Source organism: Falco punctatus, assembly GCF_963210335.1.
Source record: "Falco punctatus genome assembly, chromosome: 3".
NCBI classification, from domain to species: domain Eukaryota; kingdom Metazoa; phylum Chordata; class Aves; order Falconiformes; family Falconidae; genus Falco; species Falco punctatus.
In genome coordinates this window covers 110,399,764-110,421,336 of record NC_137582.1, presented here as the reverse complement: position 1 = coordinate 110,421,336, position 21,573 = coordinate 110,399,764, and the positions used below count along the sequence as shown (strand labels likewise).

General features: G+C 51.1%; 1 protein-coding gene across 1 annotated transcript in view; it reads right to left on the bottom strand.

Annotated features, from left to right (window-relative positions):
- Positions 1-622: 622 nt before the first annotated feature.
- The window catches only part of KLHDC7A (kelch domain containing 7A), a gene marked incomplete at its 5' end in the record, with an annotated part of 29,513 nt that continues 8,562 nt past the window's right edge, over positions 623-21,573 (bottom strand). The window contains one exon of the mRNA XM_080379541.1: positions 623-21,529. The remainder of the gene's footprint in view (positions 21,530-21,573) is intronic.

Here is a 21,573-nt window from a genome sequence, read left to right as displayed (position 1 = left end):
CCCTGGGCTCCTCTGGGGAGAGAAGCCGCTCTTTGACAAGCTTCTTAATTAGCCAGAAAGTTGGGTCATAACCACTGCTGTGTCTCCCCTTGTCATGGTTAGACTCCAGGGTGTGTGAAAAATCGAACCAGTACAATGAGTGTTTAGAGCAGCTCATGTTAATTTTAGAGAATGAAAGGAGGAATTTATTTTTTTTTTTTTTCCCCCTGTTGATAATGATTTTTCAGTACCCTCAGGAAAGGAAGAGAACGGGGTCTCTTTAGAAAAAAGCTTTGAAAACGTGTCCCTCTGCAGCGCCGGTGGTTTGGGAGGGAGGCGCTTGGCTCCTGGGCTGGTGCAACAGGCTCCTGCGCGGGATGTCTGGGGCTGCTGGAGCTCGGGGGTCGCTTGCTCCATGTCAGGGCAATGCAGTTGAGCCAAAAGCAGAGCGTGGAACCCTCCCTCACCTCCTCACAGCCCAGAAGCGGCGTGTTTAAACTCTGCCCAGCGGGTGTGATACAGGATGGTTTGGGCAAGCTGTTGGCTTGGGGTCAAGGTCAGCAGTTTCCTGCAGACCCTGATGCTTGGTGAAGCATGTGCTGTGAATTCCTGTTTTGATCTCACTGGCTTTAATTCTCCCCCCCCCCTCTGCTGGCATTTTGCAAAGTACAAGGCATGCTTTCCTTGCAGCCAGGAGTTTTTGGCTAACCTGATGACCCATTGAATTCTGTGGTGTTCTAGGAGGGAACGGTTATGATATATATATTTATAACAGGGTGGATTTTCAAGATAATCAACCAGACTTGTGATGTGCTTTTTACACGCGCATCTGCCAGCACGTGGCAGACACACTTAGGCTCACCAAAGCCAGTGACCAGCTTCTTACTTTTTTCTTAGCCTGTCTTTTGCGGTGCCTGAATCTGAAGATCCTTGAGACTGTAGCAGAAGCTGGAAGTAACCGAATCCTTTGTGGGATGGGGATGTGGCCCCTCTTGCACTTTGCAGTGTCCTTGATATTTCACCTGGGTGTTTGCCATTGATGTCCTTGGGTGCTCAAACATGGTCCTGGTTGCTCAGATCCTGCAGCGCCCATGGACTGGCTGGGTTGGCACCCGTGGGTGGGCTGGGATGGTGCCATTTTGCAGGCTGTGGGGTGCAGTAAGCAGCAAGGATTGCTCTGCCCTCTCTGATATCGTTATTACTGGTGCATCTGATTGCAGCGTTGAGGAAAGGTGCTCGAGCTTGCTCTGAAATACTCCCGGTAACCTCAGGTACCTGTGAAAGCGCTTAGGCTCAGGGCTTTGTATTAGTGCGTGAGTGAGATATGTCAGACTTCCCTTTGGTGCCAGCCGCTTTGCAGACCTAGAGGATGCCAGACTTTGTGCAATTAGCAATGTTGAGGCCTCAGATCCTTCCTCTCAGAGCACAGACCTCCTGGGTTTGATGCGCTAAATGCCACTTGAGTCCTCAGTCCTTTCGGCAGCCTTGACCTGGTCAGCCCTCGTGAGTAGGTGACAAGCCTTGCTACCAAGGGTGCAGTGCTGGGTGCTGTGCGGAGCTGTGCCCTCCAGCAGAGCTCCGAGCAGGATTTGGGCATGCATCAGTGATGCACCTGCAGCACTGCAAGGAGCTGAGGCTGGGAAGGACCTGCCGGAGGTGTCACCCTCTGCAAAGGGAAGAACGCGGTGGGACCTGCTGTTCCAGCTAAGCTGCATTCCCCCTGGCACAGGCAGCCCTGTGAAGGGTAAGTGCTGCAGGTTGTAACCCTGCTCTGTTAGCTGGTGATTTGGGAAAAACAGAGCCAGGTCTCGCTCAGGCCCTTTATAGGTGCAGAAGGAAGCAAAGCGTGATGATAACTGAGCTGTCACCTGCCTTAGCCCTGACCCCTTTATTAAACAATCTTAGCCAAGTTATTTCTGGAGCTTGTGCCTCCTTCAGCTGCTATAATATTCAAAACTTTGTTTATACAGCAAGAGCAGTTTAAAGAATGGTATGAGCTGTGCACAGATTTTTCTCAAAGACAGGAAAGTTCAGGAAAATCCGTATTCGTTCAAAAAATAAGGATGACGTGGAAGGTTTCAGGAGTGGAGAAAAGACCTTTGCAGCATTTCAAAGCCGGAGGGCTGTGCCAAGCTGCTGACGGTGAATGCGGTGGCAGGGTGAGCCTCTCTCATTGCCTTTCTCCGTTCTTGGCTTCCCCTGCCCTGGGCATGCTGCCATCCCTCTCTGCAACACCCAGCTCGTGTGCCCTCCGTCTCCAGAGCCATCAAGCTACTGTGAGCGTGGCCTGCCTGCCCTTGGGTCTCTCTGGGTCCGACTGGGGTCAAGGTTAGGTTTGAACTTCCCAGGTTCCTGGTGGATCTCCACCAGCTAGCAGGATCGCTTAAACCAAAGCCAGGTACCGAGAGGTGAAGTGTTGCTGGCTTGTCTTTGCTTTTTGGGGTTTGTGTGTGTGTGGGAACCGCTGGGGTGGAGGTGCTGGAGAGCCTCGCTCCTCTGGCACAGCAGAGCTCTTCGGGGTTGCGATGAAAGCATCAGCATCTGATGGCAAAAAGGTGCTTACGCTAAGACACTGGGGTTTTTGCTGCTGGTTGGTGTTGTGTGTTTTTTTTTTTTTTCTTTTTAGAGCAAGTGTAAAAATAAAGTGCACAAAGCCAGAAAGCAGCTCTGTGGTGTAGAGATCTTAAAATCCAATCAATATATCAGCTCTGGATGAATGCTGAGGCTCAGAGGAAAGCAAATCTCTCTAGAAAGTTGGTTTGGTTAGAGGAGATGCAGGTTCATTGCTCCAGCCCTTTCTGGACTTAAAGGGCTGTCTGATGCCACTGCTAATGCAACAAACGTCATACCCAGAAGGTCTTACATAGGTACCAGCTCTTCATGAACCTCCCTTATAATGGGGTTGGAGCGGGAAGAAAGCTGCCTTGTGATGGGGCTCTTCTCTCTTCCTTCCTATGGAGACACCTCTGAACACTCCAAACAGGTGGGAAGTCCATGCTGGTGCTGTGAAAGTGACTCAGACCCACGTCTTCATCACGCAAGTCCTGGGTATGGTCACCTGGCTTCAGGAGGTCTCAGAGCAGGGAAAGGCAGAGGAAGTGCCCCTTAAGGCTTTCCAGTTATTTTAGAGGGAGATTATAATATGTAGGAAAAGGGAATTCACCTCACCTGGGCAGGTCTTTTTCCTGTATTAAAGTATAGGAAAAAAAAATATCGAAGGGGTGAAATCTTTTGCCCAAGTTGCCAGTGTTAGTGGCAGAGTAGGAAACGTCTTGTTGTGGGTAAGTGGTGAGACTGGAAATGGAATAAATGTCCCTTTGCCACTTGCATTGTGGACTAAATGCTCAGACCTGGGCATTTCTCTGGAGGCTGGTCCACGTGAGAGCACCCTGCTCAGGGGGGTAGTTTGGGATGAGAAATGTCAGGAATAGTAATGAAATGGGATTGGGTTCCAAGGGCAAAGCTCCTTCAAGTGATGTCTGTACGTGTGTCTCGCCTCCTGCCTGGTCCTACCAGAAACCGCGCTTCAGAGGTGGTGCTGTGCATTCAAATGATGTCTTTGTCTTTTCAAATCTTGTTACAAATATCCTAAATGCTGGAAAGAGATGTCAAAGGCTGATGTCTCACGCCATACCCCTTCCCCAGACTGACTTCAAACACTTCTCCTTAATGGTCACGAGATGATAATTGATTTAAACACTTCATTCCCGCTTGACCTTTTGACAAAAGCCAAATCATGAGTCCCTACAACATGCGTACGTGCTTGTAGACCAGCACCACCAGACCCACAAGTGCTGTAGCACAGGCAACTTGGCTTGTGCCTGTTGCTTTCCAAAAGGCCAAATTGCAGCGACTTGGATGCATTTGAAGTATTTGCCCTAGTGCATGTAGGAGCTGTGTCCTCCAGTGTGTTCCTCTTGCTTTTTAAGATGGGTGGCCCCACATGCAGTGAAGAAATAATATAGATGTCGGGGAAAAAGCCCCTCAAAGCTTGTAGCAAGCCATATGTGTGGATGTACAAGTAAGGAAGGAGTAAATGAGGGAGGAGATGCAAGGGGATGGATGGTGGTGACCGTGATGTATAAGCTGGGATGGAGAAGGGGCAGCTCCTCTGCCAGGAGTGGAGTGTTGGAAACCGAGGAGCAAGGGCGTTGAGGCAAGACTGAAGTGCTGGAGAGAGCCAGCTGCCCTAGAGCAGGGGCTGAGGGAAACTGGTGGATGAGCTCCCCTTGCAGCGGGCCGGGAGGTGCCTTGCTGGTGCACTGTCTCCACCGCTTGCCATCAGCCAAGCACGGAGTGAGACCCTGGGGGTAGATGTTGTTGGAGAAGCAGGACTTGTCACCTTGGGTAGCTCCGTGAAAGAGCATGCATCCAGGTGCTGCTGGCTTTGCAGGAGACCCGGAGAGTCCTGTGTCTGCAAACCGGGTGGCCCCAAATCACCGCAAGGCACAAAGCCCCAGTATGCTCCAACCTGCCACAGTGCTCGGCATCACCAAAGCACCAGGCAGGCACTGGGAAGCTGGCCACCCCCGGCACCGGGCTTTCGTGCAGGGTGGGTGCTTTGTGAGCTTCTCACTACCTGTGCTGTTGGGGGAGGAAACATCTGCAAGGACTTTATCTGCTGGGCTGGGATCCATCCTCAGTGCCGCACACTGCATCCCGCCGCAGCATGGAGCAGGGGAAGCATGGCGCTGCGGGACAGTTATGTTTCTGCTGTGAAGTGAGGGGGTTCCCTCTGGAGCTCAAACCTTGCAGGGGAGCTGGCCAAGTGCTTTGTGGTCCTTCTGGATAACTGGAGGTGTGTTGAAAACCAGCCTTGGGATGTTTACTGCTAATGGGATGTGCACAGGGCTTCATTCATATGAGTCAGTATTGGCATTTTTTTGCTCAACTGATCCATGTTTGTTGCTGTTAGTGGTGTGCAAGGGCTTAAACAAGAAAAGAAGAAAGCTCTGGGTTGCATCGTTGAAAGAGGTGGTGGTCTAAATAGAGAAAATAAAAAGCCTTGGGGGGAGTAATGGAGGTGCGTGGAGGGAAAGGGGCTTGTGCCAGGTGGCAGCAGAGGCTGGCACTGGGCACAGGACGGGAGCTGTGTTCATCGTCTCCTCTCCTTGCTGTCAGAAATGTGTGGAAGTAGCAAAGCCCAGCACGGGAGTCTCCGAGGATGTGCTGCTGGGAGGTTCATGTGGATTCGGTTAGGGGCATGAAATAGAGATGCTGGTAAGAGCACTCCCGTGACATTTATCACTGTCTGGATGGAGGGGTGTGGGAGATGGGCAAAGCCAGCTGACAGGCGCTGCTTGGTAGCCGTAACACGGGGGTGAATAATGACAAGTGAAATCCCCCTGAACACACAGCCCCGTTCTCCCCCAGCTCACCACACGCATTTCTCCACTCAATCGTGTCCCCTGCTTAGCACCTGCAACACCTCCAGCCCTGGAAACAGAGGGTGGGGGTGTTTGTCAGCTGCTGTGAGAAATGCCCTTCATTCCTACTCGGAGCTCCTGTTCCCGGGCAGAGTCATTTGTTTCTCCAACAGAGGATTTCTTGGTAGGTCTTTTGTGCCAAGATTGTGTCAAAAGGGAGGTAGGGGAGCAGGCGAATTTGGAAGACAGATGTCTCACCTGCTATGTCATGTTAGTGTCAAGGCACAGAGATCAGTGTGAATGGATATTAAGCTGGGAAACACATGGAGGGGGGAGAAAAAATAAGGTGCAGACATAAGAAAAAGATGCTGTCACACTGTCTGTTATTTAATGCGGAAGGCTTGGAGCAGCTCCATAGCAGCTTATGAACACTGCATGCTGGGCTGCGGGTTGGGGTTTTATTTATCTTTTATTTATTTATTTATTTATCATGACTTGGTATAAGGGTCACTTGAAGGTGTGAAGCGGAGCTGTCGCTTGAGGATGGGTGTCTTGTGCCGAACACGAGTGGTCTGGCAAGGTGATGAGCTGTAGCCTTTGCATTCATCTGGGCTGGCCAGGAGGAGTGAAGTTCAGAGCTGGCTGAATGTGAGGGACTGAGCTAAATGGGGACCACCTGCATCGAAAGCGAGGGGTGGCAAGGGCAGCTGGGGGGGGTGTACCCCCACCTGCAGTCCCATGGCATGTGCCTGGGTGGGTTTATTCACGTGTCCCTCGAGCTCTGGGGCTGTCTAACAAGGTGTTCTCTCTCTGGTCCCCGGCAGGCAACCAGGGGATGTGCATTTGTGCTCCGAGTAGCATCCGTGGCTGTTGGGTGTGAAGGCAGCTGCAGGTGGGCAGTAGGTTTGGACCTCCTAGTATTGGAGGGGCAGGTGGCACCAGGGGGTTCACATGTTGAGAAAACCAAACCTTCAAGAAGTAATACTCAAATCCCCTTTGGGTTGCATAGCAATCATTCTTCAACCGCCACCTGTGGCTTAAGCAAGGAAAGGACAGAAATCTTTGTTTCCCTCTTGCTCTTCCTGGCTTTGGTGGTTTCGGTGTTCTGCTTCGCTCAGCTCCTGCTGGGCAGCCTGTGAAGCCTCAGTGCTCTCCCTCATGGGCTCTGGGCAGATGGATCATGGCCAAACTTATGCAAGCATCACCTGCAGGGTCCAGAGAGCAGCCATCTCCTGAGAGCCAAAGCACCTCCTGAACAGCTCAAACCAGCAGAGTAAATCCATCCTCAAATATCTACCAAGGGGGCTGAAATTGGGTTAAGAAGCAGGATACAGGCTTGAGGGAAGGTGGTAACTGGGATGCTGTGGTAGCCACTGCTTCCAACCATGTGCCTTGGGGGTGATGAGATATAGGGAGGAAGATGCTTTGGAGAAGCCCAGGACAGGGCTGAGCAGAAAGGCTGGGGGTCCTGGGGCTCTGACTCTTCCAAAGAGCAAGGCTGCTTGGCTTGGTATCTTTTATGAAGCTCTAGTACAATTAATTACCAGTAAACCAAGCTGTAGCTCAAATTATGGTCATCAGCCTTGTGCATGCTGTGTGGAGCAGCTGCTGCTGACACGGGAGGGAAGGTTTACGTCCTGCCCCGGGGGACTCTGCATCCCAATTTGGGTAATCAAGCTGATGGAGCCAGAGGCTTGAGCAGCCTTGAGGTGCTTCAGTGAGAACATCAAACACCAGCTGAAAACATCTCGGGTAGGAAGCAGCTGGAGCTGGGCTGGGGCAGTCAGACTGGTTGAGACCTTTTGTAGTTTTTTCCTCCCTATGGTCTGTTGCTGGGCCACAAAATCCTCGGAGGGGTTTGCCTCTAATTAGCATGTCGCCTGTTGAACAAACAGCCATTGAGCCCTGGGCTCTCCACCGTGTAGCCTCCGGCTAAGGGGTGTGCGAGACAAACATTTATCAAATCATTTTTATTTCAGTCTGGGAGGGAGCTGCGATGTTTGGTGAGTGCCAACGGCCACTGGAGCGAAGCAGTCTGGCACGGGTGAGATGTCACCACTCCAGATGCTGTTGAGTCCAGAGGTGTCAGCAGCAGCAGCAGCTGCCAGCGAGGGTCTCTGAGGCTGCGTGCGAGCCCCTCACACACTGAGCACCGATGGCACGAAGAGCAGGAGCAGCCGCAGTGTTCATATCTGGGCTGCGGTCGCACTGTGGAAATCAGCTGATTTATCTCTGCCTTAAAAGTCATTACGCACATAAATAAGAATAGCTTGAGTCATTGTCTGGCTCTAATTTCTTTACACCATGACTTGGTGACAAAGTTCTTGTGCTTGGCTCTAAGCAAGCGGTGCTGCTTGTGAACTTAGTGAGGCATTTGCAGGATCAGGGCAGAAAACCTGCCTAAAAGCTGCTGCGTCACCGTGACTGCAGGTTCGTGCTCGGGCACTTCATCACTAGCTAGGGACAAACACCCCACCGACACTGCAAGCCTGTGGCGTAGACATTTATGTTGGGGTAGCCTTATTAATGCCACAGGAGCTGCTTTTGGCAGAAATACTTCTTGCTCCGTGAGTGTTTCAGAGGTCGGAGATTCTGAAGAAAGTCTTGTGTTGACGGGACAGACTTGCCCGAGCCAGTTGGTGATAAAAGCTCTGTGCCAGTGACTCAATATAGATCATGTGTGTCACGAGGGGACGCCATGTGATGAGAAGAAATGACTCCATAGGAAAAGGTTGTCCCCCCCTTTTGTTACTCAAGGCTATAAAAAGTTGTCCCGACCCAGGTTTTCCCTTGCATGTAGCCTCTGGTCTGGTGTCTGGCTTGGATAAATGGAGCTTGCATATATGTAAGGCTAAGGGAGAGGAATAATTAGTGATCTGGAGATATTTATAATGACTCTGCTCTTCATCTCCTCTCCCTGCAGCCATGCATGTGACCCAGCCTCTGCACTGGATAGACTTGTTATTGTAGTGCCTTGGTCACGGTGGCTGCTGCTGACACATGATGGAAAGATGTCGGGGAGACCATCAAAGCTGGCTTTTCACAGGGAGCCCTTGTCTGCGCGGAGTCCTTTGGACTGACATGAAATGAATTTGGGTCAGCAGGGGGGAAGCCTTAAACGGGCAAGAAAAATTAGAAAGCCTTCTGGTCATTCAATAAAATAGTGTAGTAGGAACCCCCATGAACGCAGGGGCCTTTGCTAGATGATGGGGTGTGTTATTAGGCTGACGTGTGCGTACGGATGCACGTGATGGGGAGCAGGGGGGTCGCAGAGGCCATGTCTCGTGGGCATCTGAGGCACAGGCAGATGGGGAAGCCCCTCTGCCCATGTGGGTTTGGGCAAAGCCCTTCCTTTGGAGAGAAAACGCTGGGCATGGACAGCTGGGTTAAACCCCTGAAGTTCAAACGTGCCTCTGAGTTTGGCCTCGTGTGGCTCCACGAAACCTTGTTTTATTATTTCTAACCATTCCAGCTGGAGTCTCTGCTTTTTCCTCCTGCTCTGGGTGGCCCTGCGTGCTTCTCTCCGCAGCCCAGCACCCATCGGTAACATCCATCCCCAGTCCACCCAAATAAGCAGAACGATTTATTTCTATATGCTTCTTGGTACCTTACATCATTCTATTCTATTTCTGCCCCCTTCCCCAGCACCAGATCACTTTGCTGTGCGTTGCTTAAGGTTCATATCCAGGCAATAAAATAATTTCCCCCCTAAAAATAAGCAGCAATGGGGGGGAAGAGATGTCTTTATCTCTCCTTTTTAGCTGAAGAGCACGAGATGCCCCCACGTCCTGGGTACCTGCAGGAGGCTCTTTATCGCAGCACGCTGTTACACACACAGCTGGCGGAGATCAGCGCTTGCAGGGGAGATAAGGAACTGAGTCTCGGGGGCTGTAAATTACAGCTGTGCTTGCGAGCTGGCTGGGGAAGCAACGTACTCGAATACGTGAACTGGAGCCAGGCAGATTGATGCCACAGGCTGAGGGTGCTAGATTTGCTCAGTTTTGCTCCGGTGCCACCGAGGCGTGCCTAGCTGCAGGAGAATAGCTCTTCAACAACTCCCTGGCCTTTAAATTTCCAGGGTCAGCCGTGTGCTGCCACCCTTGCTTGAATCTTGCTGTCAGTTTGGTGGTTAGTGATAAGTGTCAAGCGAAGAAGCTGCCAGCTGTGCTTATGGGCAGGACGGCTTTGTTCGGCTTGGGAAAAACCTTCCTGGTGGTCCTCAGGATATAGGGTGTAGTCATCCTCATATAGCAGACCCTTTCCTTCCGTTAGGAGCAGAGTTGCGTTGCTTTATTCGGAAAAGGATGGGAAAAAGCTATCTGTTCATGCAGGCTTTTAAATCCTGTTTTGTTTTGTTTTTTTTTTTAATTATTATTTAATGAGTGCTTTGCTGCTGTAGCTCCTGGGTGAGCACTGGGTCCTTCTGTGCTTGGAGGAAGACCTCAATAAAGCAAGTAGAAGTCTAACAGAGGCACTGATGGATCGCTTGAAAAGAGCTAGCTGGGTAAGGGGTGTTCCAAGCGAGTTATCCCTTGTAGCCAGGAATGGTGAGGCAATGCAGCAGCTGGTTTCCATAGGCATGAAACTCTCTAACGTTTGGAATATGTAGCTTAGTTAAATATAATAACCCCAGCATCACTTTCCCAGCTTGTAACATGCTTTTTCATCTCTTCAAACAATCTCACATTAAAGGCACACCAGGAGACATGCATCCTCCCTTGGGGGAGGATGGGAAGCTCTGAGCTATCTCAGATGCCAGTGTTAGAAGCCTATAAATAGATGTTTTGGATCCTCCTGAAATACATCTTGAGCATAAATGATGCTGGGTTGTATCCAGCAGCGATTCTCCAGATCGATCCCGTCACTGATGGGAGCTTCCAGCTGATGCTACTGTAGAAGCTGCTGTCCCCAAGACCTTATGGATGTCAAGTCAGGTCTCTGTAATCCCCAGCAAGAGAAGTTTGTCTCTTAAAAGTTTTGGGTTGGTAATAAAAATCGATGTTGGCTGAAGATCTGCAGTGGAGTGGAGGGGTTTTAGAGGTCTGGGTGTCTAGAGCTGCCACTGGAGTTGACCATCTGACAGTTTGGAGCCTGGTAGCCAAAGAGTAGGTGGGACACTGGCGACGACTATTTTAACAAACTGCGGTGATTCTCTTAATATATCCTCTTACGCTGAGCTCAGAGCAAAGAAATTGCATGACAGTGGCCTGACCATGTACCCCTGAACAACCTGCAGGCCTCTGACCTAAGGGAGGGGGTGTGGATGGCGCCCACAGCTTGTCTTTGGCCAGCTCGGTGTGACTTTGTCCCTTCACCAGGAAGGTGTGTGTGCCCTGAGGGGATGCTAGCGGCACTGTGTGCTGTCCTGCCCAAGCTCTTGTCCTGCAAACAAGTCAGGACCAAAGACAGAAGCTACAATATTGGGCTCCGCTGCTCTCTGCCCCATCTGTGTGCCCTTGTCTTCAAGGAAAGATGACTGGACCAAAACCATCTCCCTAGGCTTGATTTAGGACCACTTCATTGCGGTGTTGAGAAGAGCTGTTGCCTTCTTCAGGGTTCTTCTGAAATTAGGAGTGATGTCTGTTGCATAGATACTTAAGGGAGCACAAAAGGGGCTTGTAGAAGCATTTCTCCTCTCTCCTGGTCCTCTTTAGGCTACGGTCACTGCTCCTCCTGGCTCCCTGGAGCAGACCAAGATGCTCTTTCCATCAGTGCAGCCTGGCTGGGGTCAGCGTGTCTACTTGGCCCTGGCTAAGGGGTGAGCTTGTCTGTAGCAGCTTCTCTGAGGTCTTTTCTCTAGGCTGTCCTGGAGAATCTTCTGCCTCCCTCCCCCAGTGACCTCCTCTGTGCTGGGGACTGTGAGCACGGAGAAATGTCACAAAATGTCACGTCCCTGCCCTGACCTGCTGCTCTGTCACAGGCTGCTGCAAGGCTTGTTTTCCATCGGGGGATCCTATCAAACCAGGACAGAAGAGTCGATGTGACCATTGCTTTCAAGATGACCAGTAACTTGATATTTGGGCCAGTTCATAGCCCTGGCAATTAGAAAGAGAAAGGTTTTGGAGAGAGATGGCTTTTAGAAATTGGCAGAAAAGGCTGGCTGGAGAGTTTTCCCTGCTCTTGCCTTCCACAGTATGTTGTATGATTTTTTTTTAATTATTATTTTTATTTTCCCCCTCCCCCTGACTATCCCAGGTGATACCATCTCTCCTTTCACGTTGCACAGAGATGCCCTTTGATTGTCATCTATCTGGCTACGCCTCATCACTTTGCTAAGCTGCTTTTCCCTCTAATATTCCCATTTCTTGTTTCTAACTTTTTTAGTGCTTGTTTTCCTTCTGGAGAACATCTGCAGCAAAGTTGTGTCTGATATTTTTTTTCACCCCTCCTATATAAGAGCGTTGGAAGATGAGTGTAAGGGGTTAACTGTTTTCTGGTGCTTAAAAATGAAAATACATAGAGAAATTAGCAGTGGGAGACATTGCACCAGGGAGGAGGAGTATTCCTGCATGCTCACTTAACAGCAGCAAGTATTATCTTGTTCCTAAACATGGTTTTGAGTGGGTTGATAGGGAGAATATGCCACTGAGTAAGCACTGAGCCTTGTCAAATAGTGATTTCCAATACAATCTACACGATGACAGACTAAGGCGAGCTAGTGCCTGTGAAAAGGCTTATTGGTATGCTGTAGAGTGCTCGTTCTGACAACTTCTGGGCCGGCTGTGGCTCTTGGGAGGGATGAAATCACATAATGTTCTGTGTACGGGGTCTCATGGTCCTCTAAATCAGCCTTACCCAGCTAGAGCCAGGGGTCAGACCATAAATTGGCCAAAATCCACTGAAACGATAGGTTTTTTACAGCCATGCTGTGCCCTTTCCTTCTTATGTGGGGTGAACAGCGTTAAGAAATGAGCATCCCTCACCATCGTAGGGTGGAAGAGGGAAAAAGAGCCCTGGTGTGACCGAGGGTTTGGGAGCTGTGGTGGGACACAAATTACTCTGCAGCTTAAAAGACTTTTGGCAACACAGTTTTATGGCCTAAGCTGAGCCTCATGGGTCTCCTTTTGTACCTTCAAGCTTTTCCTGCAGAAACGTGCCATCCTTCGCTGCGGCAGTAATAAACCTTAGAAAAACCCCGACTGTAGTCAGATCGACAGAAGAAAAATCCTGAAGGATCCAAGCTGCGAATAAAAGGGAAAGGGGGCAAAATACAGATGGAAGAGAAAAAAAAAAAAAAAAAAAAAAAGCGCCATGTGTCCTTTGGTCTCGTGGTGCTTACAGATGGAAATAGTGGCGGGGGGTGGGTGGGGTGGGGTGGAACCGAATCCCCTTTTTACTGTTTTACTGTTTGCACTGAAGTGAGGAGCCGCTAGATGGCAAGAACACCCTGCCAGCGGTTGGCAGCTGGGCTGCACCTCGAGGATGCTCCAGTGGTGAATTTTGGGGAGATCCTGAGCCACGTTTAATGTCTGGATGGTTCTTCCCCTCCAGCGTTTCTCTGAGTGCATCCAGCACATCGCTGCAACATTCAGCCTTAGGGCTGTTGTGTTTTTAGTGGGAGGGCTGGGGCAAAGAGGTGCTTTAACTTCTCGGCTCAATTGGATACTGGGCAGGGAGGAATCTTCATCTGATGCTGCGCTTTGGCAGGCACTGGCAAAAGAGCTGTTTGAAGGAAGATGCTGAGAACCCTGCAGGCTTTGCTGTCACTACCGCAGCAGGTAGTAGCTGCAGTGATGGAGAGGTAGTCCACAATTTGGTCAAGGGTCTCAGCAAACTTTAAAACCTCTTTTCATACTTATTATCGGGCTGCCTGATAATTTATCTTTTCCTCTTTCTATTTTTTTTATTGTCTTAAGGAAGATGCTCCATTTAAATCAGAAATACCACACTGCCAATGAATCTGGCTCTGATAAAGGCTTTGGGAGCATCTGGGGTGAGATGTAGGGCGGGAGGGTCCCCAGCTCTGCTTTAGGGTCCTGACCATTTGCAGGAGACCTCCTGGCTGAGCTGGGCTGGCTTTAGGCAGGTATATACCCTGTCTATAGAGTTTGGGTCCCTTGAGGAAGGAAAAAGTCATCAGCCCAGGTCTTCTAGCCTTGCCTACTGGCTCCAGAAGCTCCATGGCAGAGTGCTTCAGCCCAGGGCTGAGCGGTACGGAAGTACCTGGAGTTTGGTTAAAAGATGCCTTGACCTTGGTAGTGTTTTATTTAGGACCCATGTTACTCTGGGGACAGGTTCTCCAGCACTTCTGCATCTAGTGAACCACAGCTGGTGTCTGCTTCCCTCTGTAAAGCGAGACTTGTGGCTTCATTTTTTCTGCTGGGTCTTGCAAGAAGGTGTTCTCCAGCCTGCCCTGAAGGCATGCCCCAAGCTAGCTCACTTTTCTGTGCTGCCCCATGCCCCTGGGAAGCCCAGGCATGCTCAGGGTTTGCTTTTCCCTTTGCAGGATCTGTGAGAGCAATTGAATTTTCAGGCATCTCCTCTTCAAGGCACATTCATTTTCCACCGAGGGCTAGTGCTGATGTGTGGAAGGGGATGGTGCAGGTTTATGTGTTTATAAACTACTGAAGACATCTCTGATCACCGCTTTGTGCTTTTTATTGGCCATAAATTCTCTCTACTACAACACTTTATTGCACCATAAGCAGACAGGTGGCTGTCCCTTTTACAACCCTTAAAACATCTCACCGGCTTTTGGTCTTCATCCTTTTATGCACCCCTGAGGAATGGAAATGCAGGTGTCGGCTTAAAGCAGCTTGGGTCAAATGCTAGTAAATGGTAACTGGGAGTCACCTCCGAGGGCTTGGACTTGAATTGGGGGTGCATGGAGAAGGAAATGGGTTGCTGTACGTGGAGGTGACAAGCAGCTGCATAGCTGAACGGCTTTGCCATCCTTCGTGTTGGCTGCAGAGGGAGATGAGAGCATTGCAGAGCTCATGGGGTGCCGGGGCTGGGAGGAAGGAAGCAAAGAAACCCCATTTTTGGGGGCTCCAGGGCTGAGAGGGGGTTGTAGTACCCATGGGGAGCAATCTGGCAGTTTGAGCTTCCCTGTGCTATGTGCAAGAGGTCCGCCCTCGCCTGGCACTCATCCATCAGGTCTCTATGTAGCTGCTTAGCTGCTGGGCATCCAGCTGATGCTAAATTACCTCTGCAAGTAGCAGTTCACTGGTGAGTGCAGAATGGCTGCAGGTGTGGATTTAGACGACTTCTGCAACTGATCTCTGAAGTCCAGTACTCGCTTTTAATGATTTCTCTGGCAGTCGCTGTTAGAGCTCTCGTTCAAGTGCCTGCTTCTCTCAGTGCTGCGCTCAGGAGTTCATTATCTTGCCAGAGGGTAATGACTGAGACGAGGGAGTCAGCAGTGGGGGGTCTTGGGAGATGGAAGCTGCCTGTTAACTTCTACATCCTTGTAGCATCTCTCTGCTTCATGCTGTAGAGGCCACGGCTCCCCCCTGAATTGGTCCCCCCTGAACTGATGCTCACCCGGGGCTGCCCAGCCTCTGGTGGTGGTTTCTGTGGGATGTGGGCCAGGGATGCTGCTCTCCTGTCCTTCCTCTTGTTATTGCTTTGGGAAGGGGGAGCTAGAAAACCTGACGAATGCCTCACCCACCCCAAGGTCTTCCCAATACCTTTTGGTGGGCAAAGGGCTCTCCAGCCATCCCTGGGATGCGGCCAGCAAGCCGGGAGCACCGAGGCTGAGCAGTGCACGGATGCCTTGGCCTGAAGGCAGCCCCTGATTGCTCTCTGGAGAGAGGGGAAACACTTTTGGGAACAGGTTGGGATTTATTCTCCCACTTCTAATAGTGGGAAGGAAGGAGAGGCGGCTGCTTGTGCAGGCTGCAGCCCAGGAGGGGTCAGCACAGCCCAAGGATTGGGAGGAGAGCAGGCAGGGGATGCCTGGGCTGGGGGCCAGGAGAAGGGAGGACCACTAGCACTCTCTGCTCCGCACCAGCATTGCTCCGAGCATTGCTTGTACCAACCTCAACTGCAAAGCGCGGGGCAGCGGCCTTGGGGACCACCTCGGTACCTGTGAGATGATTAAGATGAGGACTATCAGCTTTCCCTGGGCAGCTCCTGCACCCCTTTGGCCCTGCAAAGACACAATTCAGTGATGGGCACAGATGCTCGCTAATAGCAGAGGCGGTGTGGGGTAGGCTGGCGATAAGGATGCTCGGCTGCTGGCTGATATTCTGCCAAACTACCCAGCGCCCGGGTTTCAAAATGCTGCTGCCTTCTAGCATTGTGGCTGTGACACTGGTGCTGCTAATTACTAATTGCTGGGGAGTCCTCAGCTGCCCTGGATGAATCCTCTTCTTGTAGTGCTGCCTGCCCCAGACAGTGCTTCCCTCTGCCAAGCTCCAGCAAAGCTTCAAAGGCTTTAGGATGCAAATTTCCATTGCTGAAGCATCCAGGAGAGGGAGAGGGCAGGGAGAGAGATGTCTCCCGTCTGTCCTGCGGGGTGGAGGGGCTGAGCACCGAGCTGGCTCTTTCTCCTTCCTCTCCTGCAGAAATGGGAGGTGGCAGTGCGGGGTTTGGGCCTGAACAGATGGCTTGGACCGTGCCAGACCTTTGCACCGGTGCTGGCGGGCAATGGCAGGGAAATGACACAAACCAGTTGCTAATTAGTAACTAATCAGTGAACTGTGCTGAAAGCAGGAGTCTGCAGCAGATGATGGGGATGGGGTGGGGGGAAGATGGTGCCTCCGGGAAGATGCAGATCAGCTGTTTGCAGCCTCCACTGATAAAGCAGACCTGGGGTTTGCTACTCCACATCCTCCTCCCATCCTCCCTGGGTGTTTGCCCAAGTGGCTGATTGTTGGGAGCTCAATGTGGGCCCCTCACATGGGGCTTGGGCAAAGACCTGGGGGCTGGTTTGGAGCGAGCATCCTCCTGCTGTGGCATCCATCCTTGTTCTGGGATCACGTGTGAGGGTTGTCAGCAGCACAGAAGGAGTTTTCTTTCTTTTTGGTGAAGTGAAACCCTGAAGGGCGCTTCTCGGAATAGGAAATGAGTAAATGTCTCCAGGCTTGACCGCTCAGATAGAGGCACAGCCGTTGCACAGTACCTTAGTAGTGGAAGAAAATGTTGGAGATGATTTTGCCCATGTCCAGCTTCCCCTGCAGAGCTCTTTCAGCGCTTGGCAGGTCTCTGTGGGATACACGTTAGCCTGTCATGATGGAGATGGAAATTTCTGTCTTTCTCATGTCCTGGGGTAATGCCTTTGGAAATAAATAGCTCACCCATTCATTTTCTCCGTCTGATTCCAGTGGCTTGTTTGCAAAGAAGGGTAACAACCTCCTAAAGCTGGCTCATGCTGCGAGCTGCTGCTTTGGGTACTCAGGGACAGAGCCAGCAAGGGATGAGAGGGGGATGCAGCAGTGACTGGGTACCCTGCCACCCCCTGAGCAACCACCCAGACCTTTGTCACGAGCAGTAGGGATGCAGAGCTGCATCCTTCCCCTGCACGCACAACTTTTCAGGTTAACCTGAAGCCAGCTCAGCTTTTCTTCCACTCGTCGGGTTTCGGTTCTGCTGACGTTCCCCAAGAGGCAACTTTGCACCTTCCCTGCAGCAAAGCAAGGAAAAAGAAAGCGGAAGGGTTGGTGCCGAGAAAGCAAACTGGAAAAAAAGGTTGTAAAGCAGAAGTGACTGGAGTGCTGAGGTGGCTCTGAGTGTGTCTTGCTGCCTTTTAAGGGGCAGAAACGCCTAATGAGTTCGGACAGGGCTGGTGATGCTCGTGCTGCTGGCAGCTGCAGGACCTCCCTCCTACAGCTCTGCCCTGGCCAAAATTAACTTCTTTTGGTCCAGCAGGAACCTTGCCAGGGATCCCAGGCAGTTCCTGGTGTTCCAGGCTTTCAGAAATTCCAGCAGCTCCCCCAGCCCAGGGGGTGACGGGTTAGGGAGCAGCTCATGAGCCCCTGAGGGATGAGATGAGGTTTCCAGGTCCCATTTACTGTGCTGAGTTGGGGGTACCCTCCATCTTTTGGGGCTCCTGAGATGCCAAGCCTCATACCCATCGCTCTCCTGCATCTTGGTGGCTGTTTCTGGCTTTTTCCCTCGGGATTTTGTGGCCTGAATTGGGCTTTCTTCGGGGTAGGAGCAGATCACAAAACTGCCAAGTCCCTTTTTCTATCTCTTGTAGCTGCTGTGTTCTGGAGCCACAAAAAGCCAAGGAATATTTCCCCAGCTGATCCGTTTCCAGAGTCAGTTAATGCAGTCAGTGCTGGGGCTGGTGTCAGAAGTCTGCAGCTGTAGCCCAGGGTGACATATTAAAGCAAAAAAGGCAGCGACCTCGTGGCTCTGCTCTCCTGATCTGGGCTTTGCTCCATCACGGCGAGGTGCCGGGACTTACTGAGGATGCTGGAAGCAAACAGGGCCTGTTACTCTCTGCTGTCTGCCTGGCTCACCCCAAATCATCCCTTATCTCCTCTCCCTCCATATGCTTACCCCAAATCTTGGCCCAAAATTCGTGTTTATGGAAGCGGCTGCGGGCTTCTCCCTGCCTGTCCTGGTGGGGAATCGCCTGGCTGCTGCCATTCTTCACCCATCCAAATAAACCTTGCAAGCAGCTGAACGCTGCAATGCGTCATTTTTGAAGCTCTCTGACCCTTTTTTCCCAAGCTGGATGCTCTGGGAAAAAGGTGGGGAAAGTGGGAAAACTTCCCCTGGTCCGTAGGGAACTGGAGGGCTTGAAGGACTGGGGCTGAGTGCGAGCGCCTCGGCTGGGGGGGAGCTGGGCTGTTCAGCGGCCGTTCCCACGTTACTCCTGTTTATTATCTTTATAGGCAATGCTCCGGAGAGTTACGTTTCTTGCCTGATGCGGATTAAGGTATTTGCAGCGCCTGGTGATGATAGACTGGCTTAAACAGCCTGGTGCCCTTGCGGTGCTGATGGAAACATCAAGGCAGACAGGCCCTTGCTAATGAGCCACCCTGCCCTAACGAGCTCATGTTTACAGGCTGGGGAAATAAAAAAAAAAAAAAAAAAAAAAAAGTTGGAAAGTACAGCCATGCATCATCAAGACATGATTCTTTTATTAAGAGCTGGTTTTATTATGGGTGCTTTACCCAGCCATCCCGACCTGCTATTTCAGACCTCGTCTATCAACCCAAATGAGGAGGGGAAAAAAAAAAGAAAAAAAAAAAAAAAAAGAAAACAATTAGCTGGAAACGCAATACTTGTAATGGCTGCATTTTAATTACAAATAAAAAGCTTTCCAAAGAGGCCTATCATGCAGAAATAAAAAATTCGGATGCTTGGCTTGGTGCAGATGCTTTTCTTTGTGCAAATGGCTGTTATGGCTTCATCTCTGTTTATTCGGTTGCAAAGAGAAGGGGGGAGAGCAGCTGCGTAGCAACCCGGGCGATCTCCCCGCAGCACATCTGGTGCTGGCGTGGCTGTATCCTCGCCTGGGCTGGGTGTCAGGCCAGGGGGCTCTGGGGGTGTAAATCGAGGGGGTTAAAGCTGATGTGGGGAGCAGGAGCTTAGGCAGCCAGTGACCCCGATGCATCTCTCTGGCTCGTGGGGACAAGTCAGTGGGATTGCATCAAGTCAGCAAGGAAAATTCAGTGGGATGAGTGGTTGGGTACTGAGGAGGTCCTGTGATGCTGGGAAAGCTGCATCTTCCTGGCTCCAGGTACCAAACTCGGGTGCAACAGGCAGGATGCGCCCCTGGGGCTGGTGCTTGTGTCTGTGGGGCGTCGTTTTCCCAAGGCAGCGCAGGCAAACGTGCCCTTCCCAATCCTGGGCTTTGGAGCCCACAACAAATGATTGCAACCTACAGCGGCGTGGAGTCAAGCCCCCAGAAATACAACCGTTATTTGCAGGAATCTGGTTTCTAGGTGGAGCTGGCAGTGCTGGTTTGGTGCCCCGGGTGTCTAGCACCTTTTCCATGTGTGCTTCTGTCCCATGTCTGTGAAATTAAATCTAACGAGGAGGCACCAGTTAGAGGGTTTGTGCTGCAGGAGTGACATTTCCAGGCTGGAGGGGAGCGAAGGGTGAGGGTGATCGCTGATGATGGGGATGCCGGCATCTCGCATCCATGTGAAACAGTGCAAGGAGGGAGCTGGGAGACAGGGTACCACAAAAGTAAGGATGGAGGTGGCTGTCTTGGTCACCCAGCACATCCTCCATCCTTGCTGGTGGGATGTCTGGGGTGAAATCCATGTATAATAAATTTTCTAGGTTGTCCCCACACCCAAGCAGAGAGGCTGGAAAGGCTGGGCTGGAGGCTTTGCAGCTCTGAATCAATAGCACACACTGGGGCTTGCAGAAAGTTTCAGCCTCAAACAAAATGTGATTAATTCACTGTAAATTCAACTGATGGAAAATGAGGAGGGCTTCCCTTTAATCTTGTTAACTTCTTGAATTCCCTGTTGATTTACTGGCCAGGAATTGGAGAAGAGGAAAAAGGGAGAATTCTTTTTTTTTTCTTCCCCCACCCTGGTTTGATGTAAAATTTGATCTCATGGATGTTTTAAGACTCTTTGCAGTGGTAGTAGTGCCCTTTGGGAGTGAAAATGGTGCTGCTTTGTGAGGGAAATGGTATTTTGGTAAAGTTTCTTCTTTTTTGGTGAGAGGAGGGAAAAAAAAAAAGAGAAGAGGCTCTATTGCTACTGAACCAAGCGTAAACCTGTTTCTAGCCTGAGGTTTTTAATTCCCCCTGTGAATATTTTGATTGTTTCTCTACCGCATGCTGTAAAAAAGCCCCTGTGCTGGCATTTCATCCTGCTGTTGGAGAGGGAGGCGTTAAACCTGGATGCCTCCCACCGAAACCGAGGGGGTGGCGGTGGCATGAAACCGATGAAAACCTTTTTATTGAAGGTTTAAACAAAAAAACCCAAAACCGGCAGCAGAGTTGGGAAGCCTCAACCGTGAGCAAAATGATGGATCAAATTTGCGTGTCACTGAGATTCAGTGAACTGCTATTGTGTTGATTTTTCTAAAGATCCGCAGCCATCAGAGAAATGCAACATAATTACTGCCCTGTTTATCGACCGTGGGCACTGAAAATCCATCTCTGCAGCAAATTAACCCCCTCACCGCCAAAATGCAGCCAAGCTGACATGCTCCAGCCTCCCCCTCTGACACCTTTGAGCTCTCAAACCAAGCCGGGATGTTATTCCCTGCAGCATCCAGTCACTCGGCTTCTTCCCAACACAGAAGGTATCTCTATTGATTCAGAATTATAATTGATTTTGTCTTTTTTTTTTCAGTTTTCCAGCTGCTTTCTTAGCAGCTATCAGGTATTGATAAGCTTTGCAATAAATGCAATGCCCCTGCTGCATCCTCCAGCACCCTCTTCCTCCCCCCAGGAGAGGAAAAGAAGAGCTCCCTAAGTGCCTGCTCTTGGGAAAGAAAACACAGGACACGGCTGAGCAGCTGTAGTCTTGGGTTTTCCATGGGATGGCTGGGATGGAGCCAGTGTCCCCCCTCGCAGAGCCTCACTGGCTCTTGGCATCAGCCCTAAGCCCTTTATCAGCTCTGGCCAGTCTGAGGTGCCTTCGAGCGCAGCTGCATCACCGGCTGATGCCTTGCCTTCTGCCCACAGATAAGGCAGGGGAATGGGACAAAAAATCTTCCCATGACCGGACCTGAGGGCTTAAACAGCAGGTATGGGGTGGTGGCACAAAAGGATCCGTGCTGGGGATGCAAAATGCCTGTGGGAGCTGGAGGTGATGGAGCTAAGGGCGATTTGAGCAGGGTGTGATCCCTGGACTACGAGCTGGGTCCGAGCAGCAGCTGGAAGCGCAGGGCAGGGAGCTTTTATCAGCTCGCGTGGCTCGCCAGCAGATTTCCTTGCACGCTGTATTTTGCTGTGAGCTGTATATAGGGGCTGCTGGGGAGGCTTAAGAGGGAGGGTTTCTTGGGCCAGTGCCTCCTAACCAGTAAGGACGTCTTCAGAATCCTTCACTGAAACTAAGCTGGACTAAACCTGGCACTTGTGGCCATGGCAGCCACATTGGTGATCTGCTCAGGGTGGCTCCCGGGGGCTGTCTGGTGGGGTTGGTGGCTCTGGACCAGCTGCAAAAGTGGAGGATGCAGCTCACTGCAGGCACGTGAGTCCCTGAGGCTGCTGGTCTTGTGTCTGGGCTGCTTTTTTTTGGCATGGCCCTGAGCATCCCCAATGACTTCTGCAAGCAGAGGGAGGTAGGGAAGGGACCGCAGCATCCCTGGAGCATTAACTAGGGACCACAGCATCCCTGCAGCACAACATTAACTAGGGACC